The 27,252-nt window shown below is 34.1% G+C and overlaps 1 protein-coding gene across 1 annotated transcript in view; it reads right to left on the bottom strand.

Annotated features, from left to right (window-relative positions):
- Nucleotides 1-27,252, bottom strand: part of stan (Protocadherin-like wing polarity protein stan) — an 85,227-nt gene that overhangs the window by 43,942 nt on the left and 14,033 nt on the right. Inside the window, exon 2 of the mRNA XM_070108011.1 lies at nt 12,395-12,420. The gene's annotated coding sequence lies outside the window, so the exon portion shown is untranslated. The remainder of the gene's footprint in view (nt 1-12,394; nt 12,421-27,252) is intronic.

The following is a 27,252-nucleotide window of genomic DNA, read 5'->3' as shown; positions in this document are numbered from 1 at the left end:
CCTTAAGTTGCATTTCGGTTACCGTTTTGGATATTAAAAAGCTGCTTTGTTGAAAACAGCTTAAAGTGTAAATGCTTTTCAAAAGAAAAAAATTTAACATTGAAGATAATATTCTTCCATAATTATAATACCCTTGTGCCTGTTAGCACAAGTAGGACAATCGTGCTAGAAATAAGTAGCTTACCGAACAAAAGTCCTTACGAAACATGCCAAATAAAGTAAATAGTATGAGCTTAGCTGAACAACTTTAAATATTGGAGTATATAAAATTTAACTGGTTAGTATAATTTTTGTACAGAACTTACTTATTGCTTAGAAGTGCTCGCACAAAGTAACGAGGTATATTTGAGAGTGACCAGTCTGGCAATGAGAGCAACGAAGAAGTGAAATAGGTATAGTGTTTATTTACTTGTTAAACGATTTTGTGAAGATACAACTATAGACATTTTGGTTTCACCACTTCTCTGCACGTCATATTGAAGCTCACATTTTTAAAATTTTTACAGTTAACTCGTCAATAGAGGAGAGCAGATGGATATCCGATTAAAGTGGTATTGGCGCTTGCTTAATTTATGCCAGTTGATCGTTCGATTCACCGTCCTAGAAGTTTTGAAGAATGACAGTAGTGTATGAAAGAATAGAGACCTACGGTAATTGCGCGGATCTAAAAATTAACTGTGTCACTTGTAGAAGTCCAGTTAGCTGGCTTGAGTCTGACAAGTAAGTCAAGCGGGAAATATGGCATAATATTGAACAATTTTTCATTCACCATGACCTTAAATACCAGCTACATCGAAAGTCCAGAATCTGGGAGTTCGGAAAAATAACAGTCTACATCTCCCTGTCATTTGCTTATAAATGTTACAAGTTAAGATAGTCATGCGTTAAGGGGTATATCTAGAGTGAAATGTAAAAAAAAAGTTTTAGTTTTTGAGTTACAGCCTTCTACAGTGTAACTGCTCAGTTCAAACAGCTCCGTTAGTTTACTTCTAAATGCATTTTACTCAAAACAACATTTATGAAATTAATTCTCCAAAATGTTGATTAAAATTCTACGATTTTTTAACCGCTTTTTTCGACCGCAGGTCATTGTACGAACATCATCTTATACTTGAGCATTTTTAGTTTTGGGTCGCATCCACGAAGTAGGCCGAAATCTGTGCAGCAGTAGAGGACTCTTTTGAACGCCGTTCGAGATCACGTTTAACTCGAACAATATTTAATTTTTGTCTTCAAAAATCTAACTGTGGATTGCTAAAATGTATATATGTAAATATATTCTTAACAATTGATACTGTATGTTTTTTTTTTTAATTCCCAGAAATAGCCTTTTTAGGCCGCCGCTCTAGGTGTGCTCCTTAATTTGTTGTTATATACAGATATTATGGTGACCAAGTGCGGATTCCCAATTAATCTTATCAATTTTATAGCTTCCAAATGCCTGTTTTTCCGAAGTAGAACTTTGTTGCTTTGGTATTTCCTCATCTAGCCTACGATAGAGCTAACAGTTGTATCTACTAAGCGTTTTGTTTGTACTATCTGCATTTCATCACTATCTGCAGCTCCTTGAGCTTAACTACCATGTTCGGGTGATAAAAATGATGGAGAGTGCAAAAAACTGAGCTAGAGTCACTGATGAAGTGTCATTGCTCGTTGAAAGCCCTTCGACTAAGTTGTACATTTACTTTAAAAATGTATGTATATATATGTATGTATATTGGGTATTGTTGATTGCTCACCTGTGTCATCTCAGTATTTTTGTTGTTAGAACTTTACGAGTAATTTGGGCAAATACTTTAGGCTCAACAGAAAAAAAGGAAATGTTGCATTAAACTTTTTCATTTTCGAACAGCTTCAAATCCGTAATTTTTGCTACCAATGCCCACGAAATCGAGCCTCTACTTTAAAGACAAAAAAATAGTCTCACTTCTGAAGACAAGTTTAGTCCACAGTAAAGACATGAACGGCCTTCGTCATAGGTGTTGTTGTTGCCAGCTTTCAACTTCTTCTTCTACTTTTTTTTTTAAGTACGCACTGATTTTCTTGCTACTCTCTAATTTCTCACTCAATCGCTTCCACCTGAGCCGCCACTTCCAGTTGCAGTGTTTCAACTGATTTATAGTCTACATTTTTTTTTAGCGATTTTTAGCTTCTGCACTGCTGAAACCGTTTTCTTCAGGCTGATTTTTTGCATTTGTTTTGCTGTCTTTTTTATTTGTTGTTTGGCATCTTCCTTTGGGCTTTTTGCAAATGCCCAACCTGCTAAACTGCATATTTATGTGCTCTGTTGTGGCAGTGTTAGTTTGTGTATATGTATGTGTGTGAAGAAAGATCACCTAGCCGGTAGGTTTTCTCAGTTCGTTTGTCACGCCCATTCGCCTCTGCCCACCTCTGCTGCAACGCTTGTAATGCAGTTTGTGTAGTGCAATTAATTCTTGTCGAAACTGTCATGTATAACGATTTATTTATAATCAATGTGGCTTATCTAGCCCAGCCTAGACTTGTCAAGCTGACAGTGCATATTCCTAGTTGGAGCATGATTGTGATATTTAATCAATTACTTACGTGGGCACATATATGTATATGCATTAATAAGTCTGTTTGTAGTTTACATAAATAGTGTTGGCAAATACCGAGTGCTTTTAAAAATTATGGGCATTTAGTTGGTTTGTATATCATATAATTAAATTATTATCTGAAACTTATTTTTACCCTTCAAGAGGACCTCCGAAAAAAAAATATCTGGCGGCGAAGAAAATTTATCTGCTTAAAATGATCTCAAAACCAAATTTATTATTACTATAGTTGAATTATCTAGGGACTAGTCAAATTTGAGATATTTGAAAATTTTTTTTTTGAGTGCCCACAATATTTCGAAAATAAGTAAATAAATTTCATGAAAAGTATATTTTATTTATTCATATATTTTGAAAACCGTTAAAAACAAAATAAAGTCTTATATTATTATTAATGAATCCCAAAATTTCTAGATCTGAAAATTGTTAATTCCGAAGTTTCGGGATTTTTGGTTCAGAAGTTACAACTTATCGCTGATATCGATACAATTATAAATCATTTTTATTTTGTCAGAAGCTTCCTCACTAAATGAAATCCAATACTAGACTCATAAATTGTTGATTTAAAAAACTGTAGCCAGAAAAGGAAAAGTACAAGACATTTCTAATATTATATTGGACATAATTCTAAAAATTATCCGCTTTTATAAAAAATAAGCTGACCAAAAAATTGCAGAATTTACTTCAAAATGGAAGCCACTAATTTTTTTAAATGACTCGCCCTGCAATGCGCCAAAACAAATTGCATCCACTAAACTACACTTTGCTAGCAAGGGGGTTTACTAAATTGCCTGGAAAGCAAAAAACGTAAAATAAAATAAAATAAAAATAAAGAAAGGGAAATAACAAAAAAGTTAAGTTGCTTAACTTAAATGTCCACTTAAATGGCCAACTCGCCGACGGAGGACGCGCATAAAAAATACCCGCTAACAGGAAAAAATTTAAAGACAAATGAGGAACAATGAAAAAGGAGAATGGCGACAAAAACAAGAATGGCGAATAATTGTGGCAAAACGTGCTCGACGCGCAGCGCTTGGGTTTTGTTTTTGTAGTTTTCTTTGCATTCTTCTCGCGTTCAAGCACTTCACTATTATATGCTATTTGTGAATGCAGTTTGTTGTTGTTGTTATGTCGAAAGGAACAGGTTAATTCTTAGTAAGAAGCAGCACTGAAATACACCAGAATAAATGGAAATTAAAATAGTATTACGTTTTAGTGGCAATTCTCTTATTGACTAATTAAATTTGTTTAATATTCAAAGTGAAAGAAATTCAAATTAATATTTTTAAAAGATTGCTTAAATTTTAAAGTTTACATATTTTACAATAAATTAATATTTTTCGTTATGATTTTAAAATTCTAATAAAAAATATATATCATATCACAAATATATTAATTACATTAAACAAATTTATATTTAATTTTATATAACAAAAACAACAACTGCAAAAACAAAAAAAATGTTGAAAAAGCGCCTTTAAAACCATTTTTATTTTAGCATAAATGACTCTAGACACACAATAACAATTTGTGGCAATAAAACCATTCAACCTTGGCTTGGCCTGTAAGAACTTCCGCTCAATTTATTTTCTATCACTTTTATTATTATTCTGTGATATTAATTTGCATATCTTTTGTAATCTTCGTGTCATAAAAATATGTAATCGTTCAAGTGTTCTTGTTATTTATATAATATAAAAGTTTGTGTATTAAAAAAATTAAAAACAACAACTGGAGCAAAAAGGTGTGAAACGCAGTTTCCTTCAGTGACTATGCACAGTGATTCTTGTGAAAAAAACAATAAAATCGAGAAAACAATGTCGTTTCCAGGAGGAAAATACTTTGAGCACCCTTCATACAACTTCAAAAATGCAGGAATCGAACAAAGCAACTATTTCTACTGCTTTCAAAAAAACCATTAAATCGCATCTTACTCTTGACAGAGCGAAACTATTTGAGGTCACAATTGTAACATGAGAGTTTTCACGAAGGATGAACCGTCTGCTCTAATTGAATATGATTGAAATTGTCGGAACATTCTAGAAAACAGATTTAGATTTATTATGCCTAATTCATCTTTTTACGCTACACTTAGGGAATGATAGTAGTAATAGCAGACTATTTGCTTGGAAGTGTTTTGCATGCTTACAATTTCTTTTGTAATTGCCTCGGTTTGAAATCAAAATTGTACAATAATAAAGAGATTTTCGAGAACATAATGATTACAGATGAACTTGAAGGTATTCGTCCCGTAGCAATATGTGATATTGTTTAAGTTAAACGATACATAAGTTCACTGTTATTAAAGTAGCTAGTAACTGATCGTTGCTACGCGCAGATCTCAGACAGAATAATCACAGAGACTAACGATACAACTCGGAGACTTAATATTGACTTTACTGATGATTTCATTAGTTTCAATTTCTTGATTGGTATTTATTACTTCGTAAAAGTCTTCTTCATTGTTCTTCAAACCCCAATATACAGTTAAAGAATGCTTGGGTAAAACGAGCTTAAGAAAAGCCACAGCTTATATTGAAGTAACCTAATCACAAGAGTGCGCAATAAGTGATTTTATGCTGATTAAACTACTCGATTTATTTTCCAAGCTGCACAAAGTCAGTGCTACTAAAAGGCAAACAGCGCTAATAACTTTCAATTAATCAAATAATTTTATTTATAATTATATTAGTACTGTTCCGCAATAGCTGCCCCACAACAAGTGATTAAAATCAACACTTTGATGAATTAATCAAGTCTAAAATTGTTAAATAGGCACGCAATTGGTGGGCACCACAGGGAGTTGAAAGCAAAAACCCAAACTAGCAACAAAGCTTGTTAAGATGCCAGATAATGACGAATGGTTATATTTTTTTTCAGTTTATATACATATTTCTTTCCACTTTAGTGGAGAGTAGTCTACAAGAAGGAACTAAGGTGAAGAGAGTGTTTGCTAAAACGTTATACATATATAAGTATGTATGTGTATATATGTATATTTAAATATATCTAGTACTTGAAAATATTTTTATAAACATTACCGCTTGCAGGCTGCCAATCAGCTCAATGCTTACAGCCTATGCTCGCTTGCTTTCAAATTAAGTCATTGGGATCACAGCCTGGTTGCTGTGGTTGTTGGCAGACTGTTTGGTGGTTGGCTATTTAGTAAACTTGTTGAATGCGTTTGGTGGTTTTGCAATGAATTTATGCTGTGGCTTTTTGACTAATTAAACAGCTTTGTTGCTGTACAGCGAACGCCATATGCGCCCGCTTTCTCGCTTAGCCGCTGACGGTTGGTCGGTCGGTTTAATCTTTGCAAACAACAAATTGTTGTGGTAAATTCTATTTATTTTTATTCTCTCGCATTTATTTTTATTTGATGTATTTTGTATTTTATTTATATTTATTTCTCTCATTTTTATTTCATTTATTTCGTTGTCCACCTTTTGAATGCCGCCCATAATTTATTTGTTTTGCCGACTCATTTCGCAAATGGCTTTGCAAACTACTGCAAATAATAAATAAAACACAATTTGCCGTTACCAACTTACAGCTATTCAAATAACGAAGCTAGCAAACCAGAAAAACCAAAAACAAAATATAACAAAAATGCGCATAACGCAAGCTAGCCACAAAGCTGCAGCCAAAGCCATAGTAGCGGATTTACATGCATTTAACAGCTCCCTGCGCTACTGCCACTCTTCCTCTCTCCCTCTCTTTCTCTCGCTATTTATGCATTTTCTCTGTCCACTCTGCCGAAGTGCAAATTAAACAAAAACGTCAACGCCGTAAAGCAGCGCTTGTGGTGACACTAAACCATTGGCGTGCATGTGTTGGTGTCGTGTGGCGCCATTTTAACAAGTTTTCGTACACATGCTCGCGCACACGGCCATTCATGGGATTGCGCTTTGGTATTATTGACCACTTTTTCATATATTCGAATTCTCGTAGTGAGTTTTTATATTTCGTTGCAGTTTGAATTTAGCTTTTTTGCTGTTTTTGTTTTCCTTTGCATGTATATGCTGCACGCCTGCAATTATGCTGTACATTTAGCTAGCGAAAAATTGCCACTTGCCACCTAGGCTCAATCAACTCGCCACATGCCATGCCGCCTAACAAGTTTAGTGGCGCTATTTGTCACTTTATCGCTTATAGCGGTAAATATATATGAATATGTGTATGTACATATGTCGCTATTGTACTGCAGTTAGTGAAAAGGTATATCGCACGTATTCCTAATATACCTTTGTGTATGTAAGTATGTGTTTAGTAAAAGTGGATTGATTACACCTCTGCTAAATGTTTGACCGAGCTTCTGCTCTTATCTGTAATGTGTGTCTGGTTTTTAACCAACAAATAGTGCTTTACGAACGTTTCAATCTGTATTTTTTAAAAGTTTTTCTTATGCCACAAATGAACTCCAGAGTTTGAAATATCGCGTCGAACATGACCGCATTCTTAGCTCCACCGTCCGTCTCATCAGTCCAATAAAAAAAAATCTACTTTTATGGACCTATATTCACTACCAAAATTAGCTACCACACTTTTCGTTATTCGCCGATAGAAAATCTTAACACAGTGCATTAAATTAATAGATTATGTACTGGGTCTATAACTATACGAGTATTCATGCGGTGTGTCAAGATATGGCGTAACGCAATATACGTTGAAAAGCTACAGTTCTTGTGCGTCTTTTTCAGATTATGTCATTCATTTGAAGCATAAACAACAATAATTTTTTTCCAATCGAATGCGTCCATTTTTGTGTCTGAAAAAGTTTTTCGGAGTACTTCTTTAGTACTTTAATATGAAGAAAATCTCAGCGGAAAGTCAATTAATTATTTCGAGCTAACTTTGTACAAAAAAAAAAAGAAACAGCATGCGATAAATTTTGGAGAGTTCATCAAAGCAAATAGGTTGATATTTAAAAGTTTTTTGAAACTTAGCAGAGCCAACGAGGCCGATTACCACTTACCAAATACCACATATACAATGCATCAATTTAAAAAGCGAAAACCTTTGACAAGTTTAGTTAGTATTTTGTTTTTGCATAATTTTAATGGTTGCAAAAAACATTTCAATAGCTTTTTAGACGACTATTTCATGTAAATAATTATTTTAATTCAAAATTCCAAGTATTTCTAGTGTCGCTAGCATTAAAGCTAGCATTAAATTACCATATGGCGGCAGAATACATAACAATAAAAATTATAATAATTTAAGAAAAAAGACTTCGCTCAAACAGTCTACATTAAATAAAACCGGATCAAAAGGCAAATAAAATGGAAACAAAATATAATTATGATTATGATTACATTGCCATTAATAAGGAATCAAAAAAATTATAAGCAAAACAACACGAAACGACAGAATAAAACATAGAGGCAATAAAGAACAGTAATTTGATTGAATGCGAGGCGCAGAAAACCAAACAGAAATCAAAAAAAAAGGCCAACAATGGAAATGAGCAACAAACGAGTGAAGATGGCAAGAAGCCCCCTCGCTGGTTCGCATGCTAGTCCAACTGTTGACGCCATGTCGGTTCATCTACCAAGTTGTCTGGGACGTATTCTACACACACGCGTACGCATTTAGACCAGCACAACCGGGAGCAGCGTCAGCACAATGAACATGCGGCGCGCACAATGTTATGAGCACGAGAGTGTATGCGACTGAAGCGAAGCCGGTCGGTCTAGGCATACGTACGATGGAAGGCAGACTGCTGTCAAGCCAAATAGCACAGCCGCTACGACGAGTCTGGCAGGCTGGTCGACCGATCATGCCAGCAGTTGGCGCGCAGTGTCCAGCGCTCAGTGTGTCTGTGGTCAGTGACCTAAGCAATGAGGCGTCGGCCGTCGAACGCAAAGTGAGTGCCGCTGCGGCGCATTGACAGCTACATGAGCGGCAGAAGACACGCTTTAACCGCTGTGCGTTCGTTGTTTATTATGTTGTTATAAGCAAGTGACCGTGCTCGTCTATATGCTCGTATATGGATGTATTGATGTATGCATGCTTTTGAAAATGACGTTGCGACTTTATAAATGATAGTCAGTCTTGTTTTATGTTGCGATGATGAACTACGGGTTTGTCTGTGTAGCAAAGTGGGAAGGCATAAGAAATGTGATTGTTAATGGGTGGTTCGAAAACAAGCATTCAATGCAATTTTTTAAGAAACTCAATCTGTCAACTTTCATTATTCAACCATACTACTATGTTAAATATATTTGAAATCTGATTAGGTTTCCTCTTAAAATATTGGAATTGTTTTAGTGAGATAGGAAAGCTTCAGACCTGATAGATGGGTCGGTAAGCAAGAAAATTTTATTTAAGTATGATTTTATTTTGCTCTTTAACCCTTTATTTCTTTTAAATTTATTCAAACGATTCATAAATATCTAGCTGGATGGCGCTGCGGTCGTAGTATTTAGAAATTATTTATGTTCGATCAAACACTTGAGTCAAGCTATTGCGGAGAAATGTTACATATGCTCGCTTATATGATGACGAAAGTAGTGTCAGGTAACATTATTTTAGGTTATGTTACAGTAATGCGAAATATTTACAGTTTTTTTGCGAAAGTCTAGTTTTTGAAGACACTTCTGGAAAAGTTCTACAAGTTATCGCTTGACGAAGATTCCGCTAAATCAAAGAGTTAATAGCAAGGCAATAACAACTCTAAGTTGAAAGGACAAATCTAAAGACGTCAGAGCTTCCTGTTTAACACTTGAAGGTTACCTAAAAATCTGAAGCTTTAACAATATATAACGACTAGATAAGCCTTCAGATCCAACGATTAAACCATGTCCGTTTGTCGAGCTGTATATATCCGCAATTTTTGAGATATGGATATTAATTTTTGCACACGTCTTTTTCTCCAAAAAAAGCTGCGCATTTGTCGGAACCGGCGATATCGAACGACTATAGCATATAGCTGCCATACAAACTGACCGAACGTAATGAAGTACTTGTAGCTATGGAAATTTTTTAATTGTGAAGGGTGTTACAGCTTTGGTGCAGTCGAATTTTTTTGCATTTATTATGGCTATTATTTATTATTACTTTACTTTAGTTATTTTTGACGCCATTAATTTCTGTAGCATTGCGTGTAGCATCTAAGTAAGCTTCTTCGCTTGCGGTTGCCTCTGGGTAAATTCTTTGCGTTCGTAAACTGAAATTTAACTTCCCATCGGCATTTTGCGTATCGCGTGCTCACGAGTATTACTCGCTCGCATACTCGTATAAGCACCGGCGTGTAGCGTGTTGTTTGTGTTCGTAAAACTCTTTTCCGACTTGCTAACTTTTTCATTAGCTGTTGTTTTAACACGACACGCTTGTTGTTGTTGCACTCTAGCTAATGTTAATGCTGTTAAAACACGTGCAACATGCTAAACTTCTTTTGACCAAGCCGCAATAAAATGATAATTAACTTTTAATTATCTTCTCTACTCTTTCGTCACTCTACAAAGTCACTGCCAATCCCACTGGCATTGCGCTCTTTTGCGTCCTTGCTTTTGTTCTGTACACTTGCAAGCGACCATCGACAGCGCTCGGCCGGAGGGAGCCTGGTGCAGCATCAGTTTGAGTAGCCGTCAGCAAAATTTTTACTCATTATTAATGAGCACCAGTTTTGTTGTATATACATATGTATTTTTTATTTTCGTTTCTTGCATACAGTGAGTTTTTATGCATTGACTGAGTGCACTATAACTCGTGCAGAGATATTTAAATTTGTTATATTAGAAGGCTCTTTGAATGTAATTGTAAATGCAGCCCTGGGTTTTTTCGAGTTTCTTCTTTTAGTATTAACTTTCTAATTTTAATACTACAAGTTTCAATTATGTAGACAATTAAAAGTAAAAAAGAGATGCATTATTTGGGCAGGAATCGTTGCCAAATATCTAAAAGCATTACCATATTTTACCTTTTTAAGGCATACCAGATTCTTAAATAAGGATTTTGTCTTGAAATTTTTGCTTCTGTCAAGCGTCATCTGACGTTTTAACTAGAAAGTTTGACATCTCGAAGTGAGCGGTTTATTAATGTTGTCAGTTTAAATATTGAGCCTGGCAGAAAGCGGAATTGACTCGTTAATATTGATGTAATAGAGCACTATATTCGACAAAGACCTACTGGATTAGGGAGGCATCGAGAACGTCAGATCATTATAAATAGTTTAGGTTCGGTTAGTCTGGTAGGCTAATAAGCCACGCATAGACCAGTTTTGGTCCTTAGTGATGCCGCATGGAGTGCCGTCACGTAGTCTATGAGAAGTATTCCTGCTTTAGGATGATAGCGCTTGACGCGAACTGCAACAGTTTTTGTGTCATCACTAACGATCTCTTTTTCAAAGTGCGCAAAGATGCTTAATTTTTTTCCTGTTGTCTTGCTTTTGACATTTTTTGCAGCCTTCTCGATCTGTCCGCCCTTTTCTGCAGGCATGCGCCTTTATAAATAAATGATGTACCATTTCGGGAAGATCCATGTAACTGAGACATGTTGCATGACTATTATATATTTTACTATTTTTTGTGCTTAACATATAGTAATATCCCCAACAGTCACGAGTGAAGCACTCGTGTTAGTCGATTAGACGAATTGTAATCAGAGTTTTATCCTACCAAAGAACTATCAACAGGGCAGAACTTCTTCAAAGTATTCAGAGAATATTTTCGACTGCTACAACAACAGTAACAAGCTTTTTGATTTAAATGTTCATCTAATTTTAATTAAAAATTATGTTAGTATGGATAAAATCGGAGTGCTAATATTATATAATATATATTGTACAACCATTTGTTTGCAATTGTTGGGTAAACGTTGTGTAAGAAAAAAATTTAACAACGACTTTTCTGGAAATTTTATGTTTCCAACGGAATCACGACTACGGAATCATTGAAAATGAGACAGAAGTGTTTTGGGGAGTATACTTTATCACGAACACAAGTATTTGAGTGACACAAAGTATTCATTGAGGGTCGTGAGTTAATTGTAAGTTATGCTCATGAGAATCGTACATCCACCGCACTTGCTAACATTGAAAAAGTTAAAGAAACAACGAGTTAAAATCGTCATCTCTTATGGATCGGTTCAACACATTTTAATTAATGTTTTGGGTATGAATAGTGTCAATGCTAGACTCGTAGCTGAACCTAGACCTGAATTATTTGCAAAAACGGAGTCGAGTAGAGGTCGCAAAAGAGATGCTTGACTACGTAGCTGAGGTCCCTACATTCATCAGACACATTATGAATGCAAAGGAGACGAAGGTTTATGAATATGATGTCGAAATTTTGCGACAATATAGCGAAAGGCGCTACAAAAATGAGTCGAAATCAAAAAAACCAAAAGTTTCTAAAGACACTGAAGGCAATGAAGCGCGGCTGCAGCTTAAAGCAAGTGTATAAAAAATTATATTAAGCGTTGGCATGCTTGTATTGGCTTAGGAGTCTATATTGTAGGCGATCATAACAATTTGCATTAAAATACGTAAAAATATATACTTATTTTTTAGCTCGGGTCAAATTTCAATTTGGTAACACATCGTGCCTGCTTTTATTGCAAAGCTACGTCGGCTGATTTGAATTTATGCGAATAAAGAAACGTCAAACTTTGTAGATAAGATGGCGTGTTAGAAAATAAGAAAACCAATTTCATCTAAGCGATTATTCCACTTTCCACTTTAATGTAGAACTTTTCACAATAAATGTTTTACAATATGAAAAATCATTAATATTCTTAAGATTAAAAAAAAATTTGAAACGATTTGCTGAGGTAAGAATTTTTATAAATTTTTTTTGGTAGTATATTGCTTTACTTACTCTTTTTTATGGCCGCATAATATAAACTGAAAATAAAGAAATACAGATATTAATAAAAATTTAAAGAACTAAAGCGTAAATGAAATATAAATTTGTAAAATTTGACAAAACCAAAATTGTCATAAGTTTCTAAACACTTCTCGTTACATATAATATATAAGGATGCTCATGTCAAGACATACCCATATTTTGACATACATATGTAAAAATGTAAAAAATATCATGTAAACAGCAGAACATAATAATAATGTGGTTTTTTATTATATCGAAATAAGCGCGTTTTTTGTCAAATTAAAAAAAATTTTATACAAATATTCCCTCTGCCGATCTGCGAGATTTGGCCTTGCCTTTTTCCCCCACAAAATTCTAAGTGCAATATTTTCGAACGCGTTGCATAATTTTAAGGCTAATTAACATTTCCGCATGCAAAATAGAAGACACAGAGCAGAAAAAGACAGCAGGGTGGCGAGGAAACTCAACAGATGCACGAACGCGCACAACGAAGCGGAAACAATAACAAAGACGTTTAATGTAAATATATATGAATGTGTGTGTTTCCTAACATCATCTACACCTTAATATAGCAGCACGCTCAAGCAGCTGCGGCAAAGAATTTTTTCGACAGAATATCTTTTCACAGCAAAGAAGCAGAGACGGAAACAAAGCAATGCTGAAGGTGAGGCAAATTTTGGTGTAACGCCCACAAATGTTGATGCAGCGCTTGTGAGCGTGCAAACGGGAAAAGTAAGCAAACTAAAATTAAATTAAGCAAAAGTGTGGGAAAATGCGTTCAAGCATAAATGAAAACACGAGAACAAAAAGTAGGCGGGAGTTGAACAAAATAATTACAAAAAAAAAATAATATAACAAAAAAATATTTTGAAACGGTGGTAACACCGTGAAATCAGTGGTGAATGAGAGCAGAGTTTAACAGCAGGATTTTAGCTAAAAGGAAGAGCATAATATGTACATATGTATGTATATAAGTACATGTTTGAGCTGCTTTGCCGCGCAGCACACGCCACTTGGGGCTTGTGGTAAAGTTCCATGTAATGCCATCATAAGTAGCAAGTAATAAGCAGAAATTTACATGCCGCTGCTGTGTACCTAATATCGCATAATAATCTATCTGCCTCTACATCGTGCTTATACGTAGATACCATTACATTATATATGTACATCCTTGTCAGTGGCGTGTGAAAATGTGGCGCGCGCCCAGGCGTATAAGTGTTGGTGTGCCGTAGCTCGCTCTCACAGCTCTTGCAGCCTAAAGAGATAAACGCTTGGTCCGGTGAAGCGTCAGAGTGTAAAGATGTCAGGGCCGGCAATCAAAGCGTATTACTTGTAGTAGCGAAATTAAGTGAATGCACGTAATTTGCGGATTTTGGCTGCCGAGGCTTTACGAACTAAACATAAAATTACAAGAAACAAACGTACCCACGAAGGAAACGATTGTTCGATTCACCACTATTGAACCGTTGGGATATCTCTTATTGATTTAAAGACTTAAAGCCTTGAATAATGGTCTCACTTCAATAGCTCACTACTTGTTTAATATAGTTTTATTCTAGTATATGATATATTTTTTGTTTAGCCTGGGGATAAAATCTGTAGATTACAAAAAAGAAAACTTTTGGACAAAAAATAAATTTTTTTTTAACACCTAGAGGCACTCACTTTTAAAGTAAATTTCGAGTTAAAATTGTTTTTGGACAAAAAATAATACTTTCTGGTTTAAACTCTTCACTTTTATAAAAAATATACCGAATTCGACGGTTTTTGACTCAAAATTTATTTTAACGCTTAAGGAAAGCATGTGGTCATTTAAGACTTTTTTTTAAAACTCCAATAATGATCACATAAAGTTAATAAATTTTAATTGGCCAGAAAGAGGACTCTCCACAGCTTCTAGAACACTTATCAAAGAAATTTTACGAAATAAAAATTTTAACTCGAAATTTTACTTTAAAACTGACGGCGCCGACAGGTGTTTAATTTTTTTTTTTTGCCAAAAATTTTCTTTTTTAAATCTACAGATTTTACTCCCAGGCTAAGCCAAACAAAAAAAAATTATTTTTCGCCCCACCCTAATGCATATAGTATGATTTTTATATTACTGATACTCTGAGGACTTTTTCAGATATTATAAGCCTTCTTTCGACTCTGATTTTGAGCAATTTTCTTCGAATTTCTCTAAGAAAACTGATTTCTCAATCGACTTATAAAAAAATTAACTCCAGCAACGACATTTAGGAAAGGATGGGCAGCTAAGCCCAAATCTCTTCCTTGGATCAACATGAAACTTTCAACTAGTGTTAAACTAAATAAATTTATCTTAAAATTAAACCTTTAAAAATAGCCTATTCAAATTTCAAATTAATATCTCAAATAGTTCTTGAGATATAGCCTTCTAATGTGTAGCCGCTTCGTGCAATCAGCTCCAGCATTTTATTTTAAACGTGTTTTCCGCCAAGATGCACTTTTAAACTTATTTTTGAATTTATTCAGCATGTTTTGCATACACTAACATACCAGCTTTTTAATCTATTTTTTAAAATTCGACGTTTTTTCGACGGTATGTCATTGTAAGGACAATATCTTCTAGTAGATAATTTTTTGTTTCGTTTCAGAATCATTGCAGTTACTTTTCTGGCGTCGTCGAAGATGCGTGTAACTCGAAAAATAGTTAATCTTTTTCTTCAAATTCAATTGATATAGATTATAATTTTAATCGCCTATATTATGAAGATTGGTTTATACTTGTAATAGAACCTAAAAACGTAGCCAAGAATATTAATTGCCTTAATCACCGAAGTAAATTATTCTCAATTGATTCTAGATAAGCGATAGTATCGTAATTTTTATTAAAATAAATTATATTTTGTTTCTCCATTGACCGCCTGCATCTAGCATTCTTGCAATCTTAACATCAAAGAAAATTTACTACATATATAGTAATCCATTCTTATCGCTTTGCTACTAATCGAAAGTAATTTATGTAAGTGCTGGGACAACACAAAGCATAAAAGGATTTGATTTTTCAAATGAGTGCCTCTTTACAATTTTCATTTCGATTATCTAAAATTTGTTGAATCCTCTACATGTATCAAGCAGCTCATTTTAACTGAAGTAAATACGATACACACATACATACATATATATTTCCAAGCATTTTGTTGTTCGCCTTATCGGCACACTCCATTTGGCTTGCACACAAATTTCAACAGAAAGCAACGAAAACCAAATGAGCATACACTTGTGTATCATCCTATATAAACACTCATACATACATATACACACATTTTATAAATTTGTGTACGTTTGTTATTGTGTTGTAAACAAAAGACACAGGTGGTAAGTGCGAGTTTCCGCAAACCAATTTCCATTTCCTCCATTGTTGCTCATAAATTCGTTTTTATTTAAATTCTTTTCATCTCTTGCTGGTTCCAGTTATGCAAATAAATTCGGAAGAAACTTGAAATAACAGTAAATTTGTTGAATTCTCTTCACATTGTTTATATGGGTATAAATTTGTGGTTAGGACATGTGGTTCAGAAATTTGTGGCTTAGAAATGTGAAGTATGTACTATATTTGAAATGAATTACTTGCAAATTGTGCCACTAAAGTGTATTTTTCTATAAGACATACGGGCTAAAATTTATCAAAGATGTACATTTCTAGTAATACTATATCTTAGTCTCATTTGTGGTATTGGATCAGATGCATATAATAGACAAATCTGTTATAAAGTATGTATATATAATTTATGCGAATGTAAACGAAATGACGTATTGACTTATGTATTTAGAGATCTTTGACATCTTTAGCTTAAAATAAATTTTTTGTAAAACTATACTACAGTGATAACATGAGATCAGGAAGGCTGATACACTTTATTTCTTATTTAACTTCGACGGCACCAAACCTATAATAACTTTCACAGGTGCAATTTTTATAACATAAAAGGGTATAAAAACTCCTGTTTTTGATTGGACAGATCTGAACAATTTATTTAGAGATAGTATTCTTGCCTTGGACAATAATCCATGCCTAATTTCGTGAAGTTACAAGTATCTTGTCAAATAAAAGATGTTTTCATACAAGAACTTTATTTTGATCGTTCAGTTTGTATGGCAGCTGTATACCATAGTGATCCGATATCGCCGGTTTTGACAAATGAACAGCTGCTTGGAGAGAAAATTACATGTGCAAAATTTCAGAGTGATATCTTAAAAATGAGTTACTACTACGCGTATATACAGACGGACATAACTTAATTGTGTCAGCTCGTCACGTTGTTACTTTATATATATATACTTTATAGGGTCTCCGACGTTTACTTTTGGGTGTCACAAACTTCGTGGCAAAATTATTATACCCTCTTCAGAGTATAAAAATTGTCTGCCTTGAGTTGCCGAACTCGGGTCGCCTGTGTGAATTTAGTAGGTAACCCAAAGAGAATTTCCCGATAATAAGCAATAAAAGTTTCCTTATGTAAACGCAATCATATAATCATTGGATATTACTTTGAGTGATACACTCAGCTGCATGAATTTTGTGAGTTCAGAAAGTTTGAAAATTTAAATTTAGAAGTACCAAAAAAAAAACAAAAATAAAAAATAAGTTTTCCATCTGGGATTAGATTCATCGCATTCAACAAACGAACCTTTCAAAATGCCTCAATTGCCATTGATATGGTACATATGTATGTTTACACAACATAAGTAGGCACTCGTGCGATTGAGCACATTCGTGTGCAACATAACTGGCAAGCTATTGTTTCGCATTGAAAAGGTGCATCGCTTTTGCCAGACTTTTCTTATTTTCCATTCCGAGTGAACAAACTAACAGCCAAAATATGCAAACATAACCTCACAAAAACTGCACAACAAAGCGAAGTTATTCATGTCCGCTTATAGAATGAGCTACCGTTAAGCGCTGGCAAATCGCAGCGATAAATAAACGATTTCAAATGTCAATAACTCACTAGCGCTGCGCATACAAATACAGGGTGCAAAAGCAAGTGTTAATAAAAAATGTGTGTGTGCGTGCATGTGTGTATGTATGCATGTGTGCGTGGAGAACCACCCATGGCGCATTGAAAAGGGGAGGGCACCGGGTTGAATATGCGCAGTCACTCTTCGCACCTCTGCACTGGCGCTGCGCGTGTTTACACTGCTCACGAAGCAAACAGTTGCCATTTCAATTCTGAGCCGAAAAAATAGAGATAAATGAATTTTGAAAAAAAGGTGTTTTTGGTTTCTTTTTTATTTCGGTTTTTTCGCAAACGCAATTCATTTCCATTACAATTGTAAACATCAAATGTGCGATAGCAGATACTGCACAGTTATATTCAGTTCGAGCTTACTCTTACAGTTATCCGTACATAATACCAGCTCATGATAGTTCATTTGTGAAGCAGCTGCTGGTTGATATTCACTTGAATGCGCCTATAGCTGTGTGTCTGTAGGGTTGAGCAAAGGTCAAAGTGGTCTCATATGAATAAATATATGTATATATAATTTGCTTTTATGCAAAAAAAAAAAATTCTTTATCACTTAATATTGCCGTTGCCAAAAGGTCAAACCAAGAACCTGAATAACTTTTCAAGCCTTAGCCAACTCTCAAACTTTTGGTTAGATCTTCAGAGCTTAATTTCAAATAAATCACGTTCCCGCTTTTCCATCACCATGGTCCTCGCTACATCTCTCAAATACCTCTTTCTCAATTTTTCATTTTTCCATCTGAACTCTCATTCGATTATTTCCATAGCATTGTTCTTGTGAGAGAACTTCAAAAAATGTCTAGCCACCTCAATGCTAGACCTTTAAGAATGTCTATCGACAACATCCACATGGCAGAGAAAAGCAACTAGTGAATTTTGAATGAAAAAATATTAGTCATTCTGAGAGCAGAGCTGCTTTAGATTTACATTTACCATACATATGTTGTCCTCGTGTGACCCTCCTTTGGTATAGCGTATTTAGCATTTTCTCAACGCAATTTCCCAATCTCAACGATCTCTTGAGTGAGTCGGAGTATCGGAAATTACGATCGATATGCAAATATGCTTCTTCAGAAAAAAACTTCAATTTTTGCAAGAAAAACTTTAGGTTTGTTTTGAGAAAAAATGTATAATCTTTTCGTAGCTATATATATATATATATTCTTGTAGCTATATATTGTATAATATTTGAGAGTATTTTGACATGAAAGATTTCTTTACATCATATATTGCCATTCCTACTATATAGGTAAGGGAAGGGAGAAGACCATGCTCTGAAACTAATATCTCTCTTTTCATCTTTTTTACAATCATAATAGATGATCATTAAATCCAGTACCACGCTCCTGTTCTCAAAGCTTCTTAGTGGTAGCAGTGGCAAGAGCGGGATGATTATGCAGCAAAAACTGTAAAGTAAGATCTATCTGGAAATCAGATGAAAATTTAGGAAAGCCTTAATAAAGCAAGATAGTACTACTATGAATGATGCATATTTTTTATTCAGTTTGTTTGACTCGCCACTCTCCAACGCTTGGCGAACACAGCTTTTATTTACGTAGCTAGATAGTGTGGATCGGGAGAGTAGATCCTTATTACTCGGAACTGCGATTGATTTTTGGTCGTCATTTGCGGTGATCCTACGATGGAGAAGGCTTTAAACAGATCTTGTTACTTCTGAATTCGCATTTTTACACTATTTACTACCATAAACTCTTTCGAGTATCGAACTGCGCTTTTGTTAAAATGTTTTTCTATTATGCATATGTATATGTATATGTGTGTATATGCTTGAGCACAGTTTTCAATCCACATATCATTGCATTTTTCAGCTGCTGCGGAAACTTAAAATTGATTCTGCACCAACAACAAACAGAAAAACTTTTCAAGCGAAAAATGCATACAAATACAAACAGTTTTCCAAACTAATCCGACACAACTCAATCAAAAGAGAGCGAAAAAACTCGAAAACGAAAACAAAAACTAAAAACAAAACAAATCTGCATGCGAACTTGCCACACATGGGGGCGATCTACATAAATTTATTGCGTAATAGTGTTTGCGTATGTGTAAGTGAGGACATAGGCATATATGTAAAAACATACATACATATTTTAATACATATACATACTCGCATATATAGAAGAGTAACTATAGCTTGAAAAAGGTTTCAATGTGATATATGCCGATCCTACTTATGTGCACAGCCTTCACTCTGGCATAACAAGTGTATGGTATATGTGCATATGTATATTTAAATATTTACATGTGTGTGTGAAAATATTTGTTTGAGCATATGCAAGTTTGCGTTGGGTCAACCACAATCGACAGCCCCGGACAGCCATTTAACAATGTTAAATGTTCACAATGTGTCGGTAGGCTGTTGGCGTCAACAAGAGCAACAACAACAACAGCAGCAAAGGGATCAACAAAAATACGAAATCAAATTAACTGTTCACAAGCGGCTCTCGGCAGTCAGACGAAACAAAGCTCACCCAAAATATCTGCAACTGCACACGCACACATATATATATGTTTGTTACTTTGTATTTATATGCTTATAGTCGACACATATATTCTTACATATAGATATACATGCACACAAATACACAGCATCGTTGTATGCCATTTTGAAGTGCTTTCGAGGCTGAAAAAGTATTTTTGGTCGGCTGTAGATATATTGTATTTGCATGCGATGAGCTCCTATTTAATTCGCTCGGCTCGTTTTCGAAATGTATCACGTTTCAAGTGAATAATTTTATTTCTATGTATATTTGCAGTGTGTATGTTTTTTTGTTCTTTGTTTTTTGGCATTTTGTCATTTTCAGTTTCATTCACATTCTCAATCTCATTCACTTTCGTCCGCCCGCCCGCTGTCCACGCCAATGCGATGAAACAATATGCAAACAATAAATGCGAGTAGAAATATTTGATATTTGTTTAATTCTGACCGCGTTTTTCGCCACCTCCACTTCCCTCCCCCGCCCTGCATGTGACACTCATTTGGGTTGATTTCGGCAACCGCCCTCTGAATTTAATTGCGTCACTTTATAGTCGAAACGTGACATAATCATAAACTGGTTGAGTTCGCAAATTGCTTGGGGTCTAAATAGTAGAAGCACATACCATATAAAGGACGCTGGAGATGTAATGAGCACATATAAACACGAGATACTTGTTTATGTACTGTGAAGTGATGGAGCAATTTTATAACATACTATGAATATTGTGAAATTATCATTCTGGTATCTTGTCGCTCAAACATAAATTATTTTCATGACAACTAATTATACGAGCGCCATATACATACATATTTATAAATACTATATACTTATAACTACTAGTTCATGGACACACAGTCGTATATAGGTCAAAGTTAAGTTAGGTTAGATTTTATATATATAATATTATATATATTAAATTATATTCAAATATTGTGTGCTTGACAGCTGCTTGTCTACGACGCGAAAAGTTTGTCTGGTGACTTTTGTATATTGGGTTAGTGGGCACATTGCGCATTTCCCGAAGTGGATTTTCAGTTTCAAAGACAGAAAAAATTCCGAAAAAGCCGCAAACGGTGACTGAGCGATGATTCTCGTTTTCTATTTGGCTACAAAGTCATTCACAATCCTACTAAAATGTGAGGGCGCATTCAGGTCTTTTAGTACAAGTTTAGCAGTGTCACGCTTCATACTAAAAACATTAACCAAAATGTATTAGTTCGATCCATAAAAAATGTTAAAGTCTTCTGCTATCTCTCTGATATCAACAAAATGATTTTCAAGCATTGATTTTTTAACTTTTTCGATGTTATCGTCATTAACAGAGCTGAATGAACGACTGGCATTCAACGTGGTTTAAATCAATCAATACGCAAGAGGTGCTTGTCGATTTTAAGTATTTGCATAGAGATCCTACAGCTACTAAACATGTATCCAAAACTAATTCTTTCGCTAACCAATTAACAGCAGAAGGTCTGTGAAGAGTGCTTAAAACTCACATCAAATAAGCAGAAATATTTTCCAGCTCCTCTTTTTGTTCCTCTTACTTGTGACGATGTTATTTTTTCGGATATCTATAAACAGATGTTGTATTATAATCTCCATATATGCCTTTCTCAGCAAGCTCTGAAGCAACTGAGAGCCAGTTTGAATTCCATAGATTAATGAATCTAACCGTTAACAATCATTAACCCTTAATGAACGTTAGATTTTCACGAAAGACATAACGTTTCCTTAAGAAAATAACATAACGGAACATTGCTCAAGCTTTTATATCGACTACTTATTAATTTACTATTTACAGAGTAAAAATTTAACTTATGTTGGAAAAAACCTCTAAAAACTGATTTTGATATGTAGCGGCACTTATAGGCCGATATTTGTAAGGAGTTGTTTGTACTTGTACTGTACTTGTGTTACATCAAGTAAGAATATGGAACCTTGGCCTTAATCGCTTTCTTCTCGGGGACCTGTATTTTGAATATCGGAGAAACTCCTGTAGTAAACTTTCTTGTCGGTTCCCTTAAAATGCTAAGGTCTTAATTCGACGGACCTAAGTAACAAGAATGGATCAGGATTATTAAGCGGCTAACTGTTGTGAACTCTCAAAAAAGATCAGAACTATTTGGCAAATAAAATTAAACAACAAAATGTACTCTGATTTCTCTGTTTTTGATTAGTTACTTAGATGAAGTTTTTGTATTTCACACAGCCATACTCTAACGTGCACTTACGCTATTACTTACAAAAAAAAATGAGTAAAATAGTTCCAAATTGAAAAAAAAAAAATTATGTGTTTATAAAAAAAGTCGAAAAAATTCAGCATATATCTCATTGGAAAGCTGAAAAAAATCGAAAACAATAAATCGGTTAGTTATTTTTATAATGAAATACTTTTCTTTTTACCCGCAAATGTTTAAAGCTACCTTTTTCGAGCTTTGAAATTTTTAAATTCATTACTCCACAATTTTTCATATCGAGTCGAAATATAAAAATACGTGTTCAATATTTTGCCTCAAAGAACACAAAAAAAATGTTTTGTACGAAAAAAATGTTTAAATCTAAATAAATAATCTAAAAAAATAATTATACATATGTACGTATATTCGGTAGATATTTTTAATCTCATGTAACCAAAGTTTAAGTTAAACTTATGGTTTTATGTAAATCAGCTGTTTTATCATTTTTATTCTACCACAAATACATATTTATGGATGCAAATATCTAAGCAATAAATTTACATTGCATATTAGTATAAGAGTCGCTCTTACAACAATTTGTCAATGATGTGGCATACAAAAGACACTTAAACACTTGAACACACTTTGTGGCGATCCACAAGTTGCTCTGTCTAAATTAAATTAAGTGTCAGACAGTCAATTCTGCGCTGTTCATTAAAGTGTCAGCAGCAATTAAATGCATATTAAGACGGCATGTCGACTTCCAAACTCGATTGAGTGTCGACACAATTTAAGATGCAACAGCAGCAAAGTAGTGAGTTTTCAAAAGACAATTTACTATGAAAATGTATATGAGTGTATTGTATACTATGTATATATGTATCTATGAATGTGTTTATATGAATTTGTGCATATGTATGTAAATATATGTATTAAGTAAACATATAATAAGAAAAAAATATATATTTAACTTTATACATAAGTATGTATACATACAATGTATATTATACATATATAGATATATGTATATATATATAACTTCGAGTGAGTAAATAATACAACTCAAGCGGTCATAACTGTGGTAAGCCATAATGACCTCCTTAGACGCAACACACATACACGAACATACTCGTAGGCTTAAACTCCTGCTTATTATTTGTTCTCTGCGCTTGTCTAATTTGCTCTGAGTAGTGGAGTAAATAGTTTTAATTACATTTTACGAGCTTTGAAAAAGAATGCGTTGCAATCATTCCATGCAAATTCAACTTTGAACTTTCCAAGTGTGAGCGCGCAGGTCTGTCTGTGTGCGTGTGTGTGCAAGTGAGTGGCTGCTGTAAGTGGGTTAGCAGTTTTAAATGCACGAAATAACAATGATTGAATGTACTTAAAATAAATATTGCTTTTATAATTGACATCCTCATTATTTGGTCATGATGCAATAATTTTTTATGGCACTTAAGCAAATTTGTTGAGTAGTTCTTGTGTAAGTAAGTGTGTGCGCATGTGTTTGTGCTGCGTAATTGCGTGAGAAGCTACTGTATAGAGAACTCGCATGAATTGAGTTTTTTTTTACAAATGGAAGTTATTTCTTTGGTCATGCTGGTTGGAATAAGTATATGGAAGATCATAACCTTAAAATCTATGCCTCTAAAATCTGTAATTTTAACAAGTAAGGAAGGGCTAAGTTCGGATTTAACCGAACATTTTATACTCTCGCAAAGTCAAATGGTATACTCGTTTGAGATTTCTTGGATTGACTGATATTTTCGGTAGAAGGTCAACTATAGGCACTGGGGTCCACATATTTAGTACTTAGGGGTTTGAACAGTTTTGGTTCGATTTAGACAATTTTTGGCCACAAGGTGGCATACTTTAATTGCATTATTCACGCAAAGTTTTACCCCGATATAATCATTGTTACCTGATTTGCATAGTGGAAAGTGAAAGAATCAGATGGAATTGAAAATGGTGTTACATGGGAAGTAATCGTGGTTGTAGTCCGGTCCCATTTTCGCACTATGACATAGAAATATGAAGAGAACGTTATGCACCGAATTTGGTTGAAATCGGTTAAGCAGATCTCAAGATATGGGTTTTCACCTAAAAGTGGGCTGTGCCACGCCCACTGTCTAATTTTGAACGCGGTTCCTATAAAGTCATCTCATACCATCCCAGAGATAAAATTTAATGTCTCTGGCGTCTTTAGTGCTTGATTTATCGCGCGTTTAGTAGTTTTTAACAGTACCGTTATATGGGGAGTGGGCGGAGTTGCCACCCGATTTCAACTATTTTCACACCGTCAATAGAAGTGCTAAAAACATTTGCTTACAGTGAATTTTGTTATTATAGCATTAGCGGTTTAGGAGATATGCACATTAAACCTATTAGAGGCGGGACCACGCCCACTTTTTAAAAAAAAGTTTTAACTGCAGATGCCCCTCCCTAATGTGATTCTGTGTACCAAACAACAGTCTTGTATCTTATTGCGGAGCTTAGTTATGGCAAGTTATTTGTTTTTGATTAATGGCGTTTTGTGGGCGTGGCAGTGGTCCAATTACGCCCATCTGCAATACCAACCGTCTCACGGTACCAAGAAACATGTCTACCAAGTTTCATAAAGATATCTCAATTTTTACTCAAGTTAGAGCTTGCACGGACGGACGGACGGACGGACGGACAGACAGTCATCCGGATTTCAACTCGTCTCTTCATCCTGATCATTTATATATATTGTATATAACCCTATATCTAACTCGATTAGTTTTAGGTGATACAAACAACCGTTAGGTGAACAAAACTATTATACTCTGTAGCAACAGGTTGCGAGAGTATAAAAATCAGATTTAACTTAAAATGCGGATATATACTTTTATTATCTGATTCCAGCGTATTATATAGACATAATTTAGACTTAATCTAAACTTTCGACTCAACGGCCAGTACACTTAGAATATTTTTGGTGCAAAATAAAATTTTTTTGAACTGGATTTTCTCTTTCAATTAATTTACAGTTTGATGCAAACAAAGATATACTCTTCATATCCATTCACATTCATAGACCACATTTTTTTAAAATATATTATTACCAATCTTCAAATATTATTAATCTCCTTGCAGCACAAAGTAAACCACCATCAATTTCAAACGTCTAAACGGCAGTGACATTAAAAAACACCTTAGTCATTCCCTAACAAATTTGCAAAGCCTCGTTATCTACGAAACACAAGCCTATGAATTTCAAAACAATTTTTACTCTACATAATATAATAAGTATTATATATGTATATACGCATACGCATACTTGTATATACATACCTATATACACAAGTAATCATTATTTAAAGGAAGCATTAAAAGTACTTACTACTCTCCCTTACTCTCTGGCCTATACATACATATATCTGACATGAAAACATGTATCGAAATATATTCGAAAGCATTTATCATCGTTAAAGGACATTTAATTAATTCAAACAAATGTGACAAAGCGATTTTTTCTACTTACGCAGTCATTTATCAATTTGATAATAAAATTTCCCATACACATATATGAACATAAATAAAGCTGAATTTATATATACTATGTATGCGTATGTGTACACTTGAATATACATAATATTAACTTTATGCAACGTAAAAGTAAATAGCTTACTCTCACACTGTTCCCCTCCATTTCGCAGCTTATGACACTTTGCCTACGTGCTGTAATCAGATTTATCACTAAATATGACTAAGCATATTTTGTAAAATATACTTTTGTATGTGTGTATGTGCTTGTGGATAAATGTCCATTAAAGTAGTTAATGTCAATAATACAGTCAATTAACTCACTCATGACATGCCAATAATTTTCCCCGGCTAACGTAAGGTACACACATAGACAATTATAGTCCTTTCATCAGATTCTCTGCCAGATAATGAGTGTCATTGAGGTTGTGTAGGCTGTAGTGATAGTTAATTTTAAGCAGGAAATAATATTTCTATTTAGAGTTTTGGTTATAACAATTCTTCATATTCTAAGAATATTCAGCAAAGTGTGAATAAAAATCAAACAAGTATGTATGTACATATGTACACTTGAAACTCGTATCAACCACACTGCGATAACTTTTTTATTATGGCGAACATAAGCGAATTCGGGACAGATTTAATTTAAAGTGCACATGTAAAATGTATTCTAATGTGAAAATTATATTATTTTACAATAATTGCTCGAGTAATCTAAAACAGAGTGGTAATCCTTATCAAAAATATATTCATCGGTAAGCCTTTTTTAACCAGATAGACAAAAGCTCTGTTACCCAATTTGCAATGTTAGCAGTCTTCGATTAGCCAATATATAAATTAAATATCTAAACCGCCCATATTGTATACATACAAATACTATATAAACTACATATGAATCTCCTGTGCCACAAAACCGCCATATCTAGGCTTGTACTGTGAGCAGTTAATTTAAATATACAAACAAAATGACTTATCCAAACAAAAGCTGTATAAATGCAAATATTTACTTTATTACGGCATTATTAGAATTAAGTAATTTGATACAACAACAAAATAAATATTGCATTCATTAGCATACAATTTGTAATAGCCGAGGCAGGAAGTAGAAATAAATGTCAATTTTACGTGAAAAAATATATACAACGAATTTATTTACAAAGTGTTAAGTGAAGCGAAAGTTTAAAACCGAATTGGTAGCAACAAAAATATACCAAAAATTATTATAAAAAAATATAAATTGAAATATAAAAAATGTAAATAGGATATAAATTATTACATATTTTATTATTTTATTCCACTAATGCACAATTATGCAAATGAGCCACAAACATTTGTATTTCAATTGTGTAAAAACTAAACTGGACCGCCAATATGCCGATTTATATTGACATTTATGATTATCTAATTTCTACACGATGACAAAAAACGATTTGGTCAAAAAAAAAATTTCAATTGACCCACTTCTTACATTGGTAGAACGATAAATTTATAAATTTGGTACGCTAAATGGGGATAAAGATAAGCCTGCGGCGGCACACGCGCACATTCATGAGACGCAGCTGATGGTGATAGGCACTCCGAGGGACGTGATGTTGGCCACAAATGGCCTGAAATGATAGTTGCTGCAATTGCTGGCGAAGGAATTGTTGAGAAGGAATGAATAATTC

The sequence above is a fragment of the Bactrocera oleae genome, chromosome 4 (assembly GCF_042242935.1).
Source record: "Bactrocera oleae isolate idBacOlea1 chromosome 4, idBacOlea1, whole genome shotgun sequence".
In the NCBI taxonomy this organism is placed as follows: Eukaryota; Metazoa; Arthropoda; class Insecta; order Diptera; family Tephritidae; genus Bactrocera; species Bactrocera oleae.
This window is presented reverse-complemented; position numbering and strand designations above follow the sequence as displayed.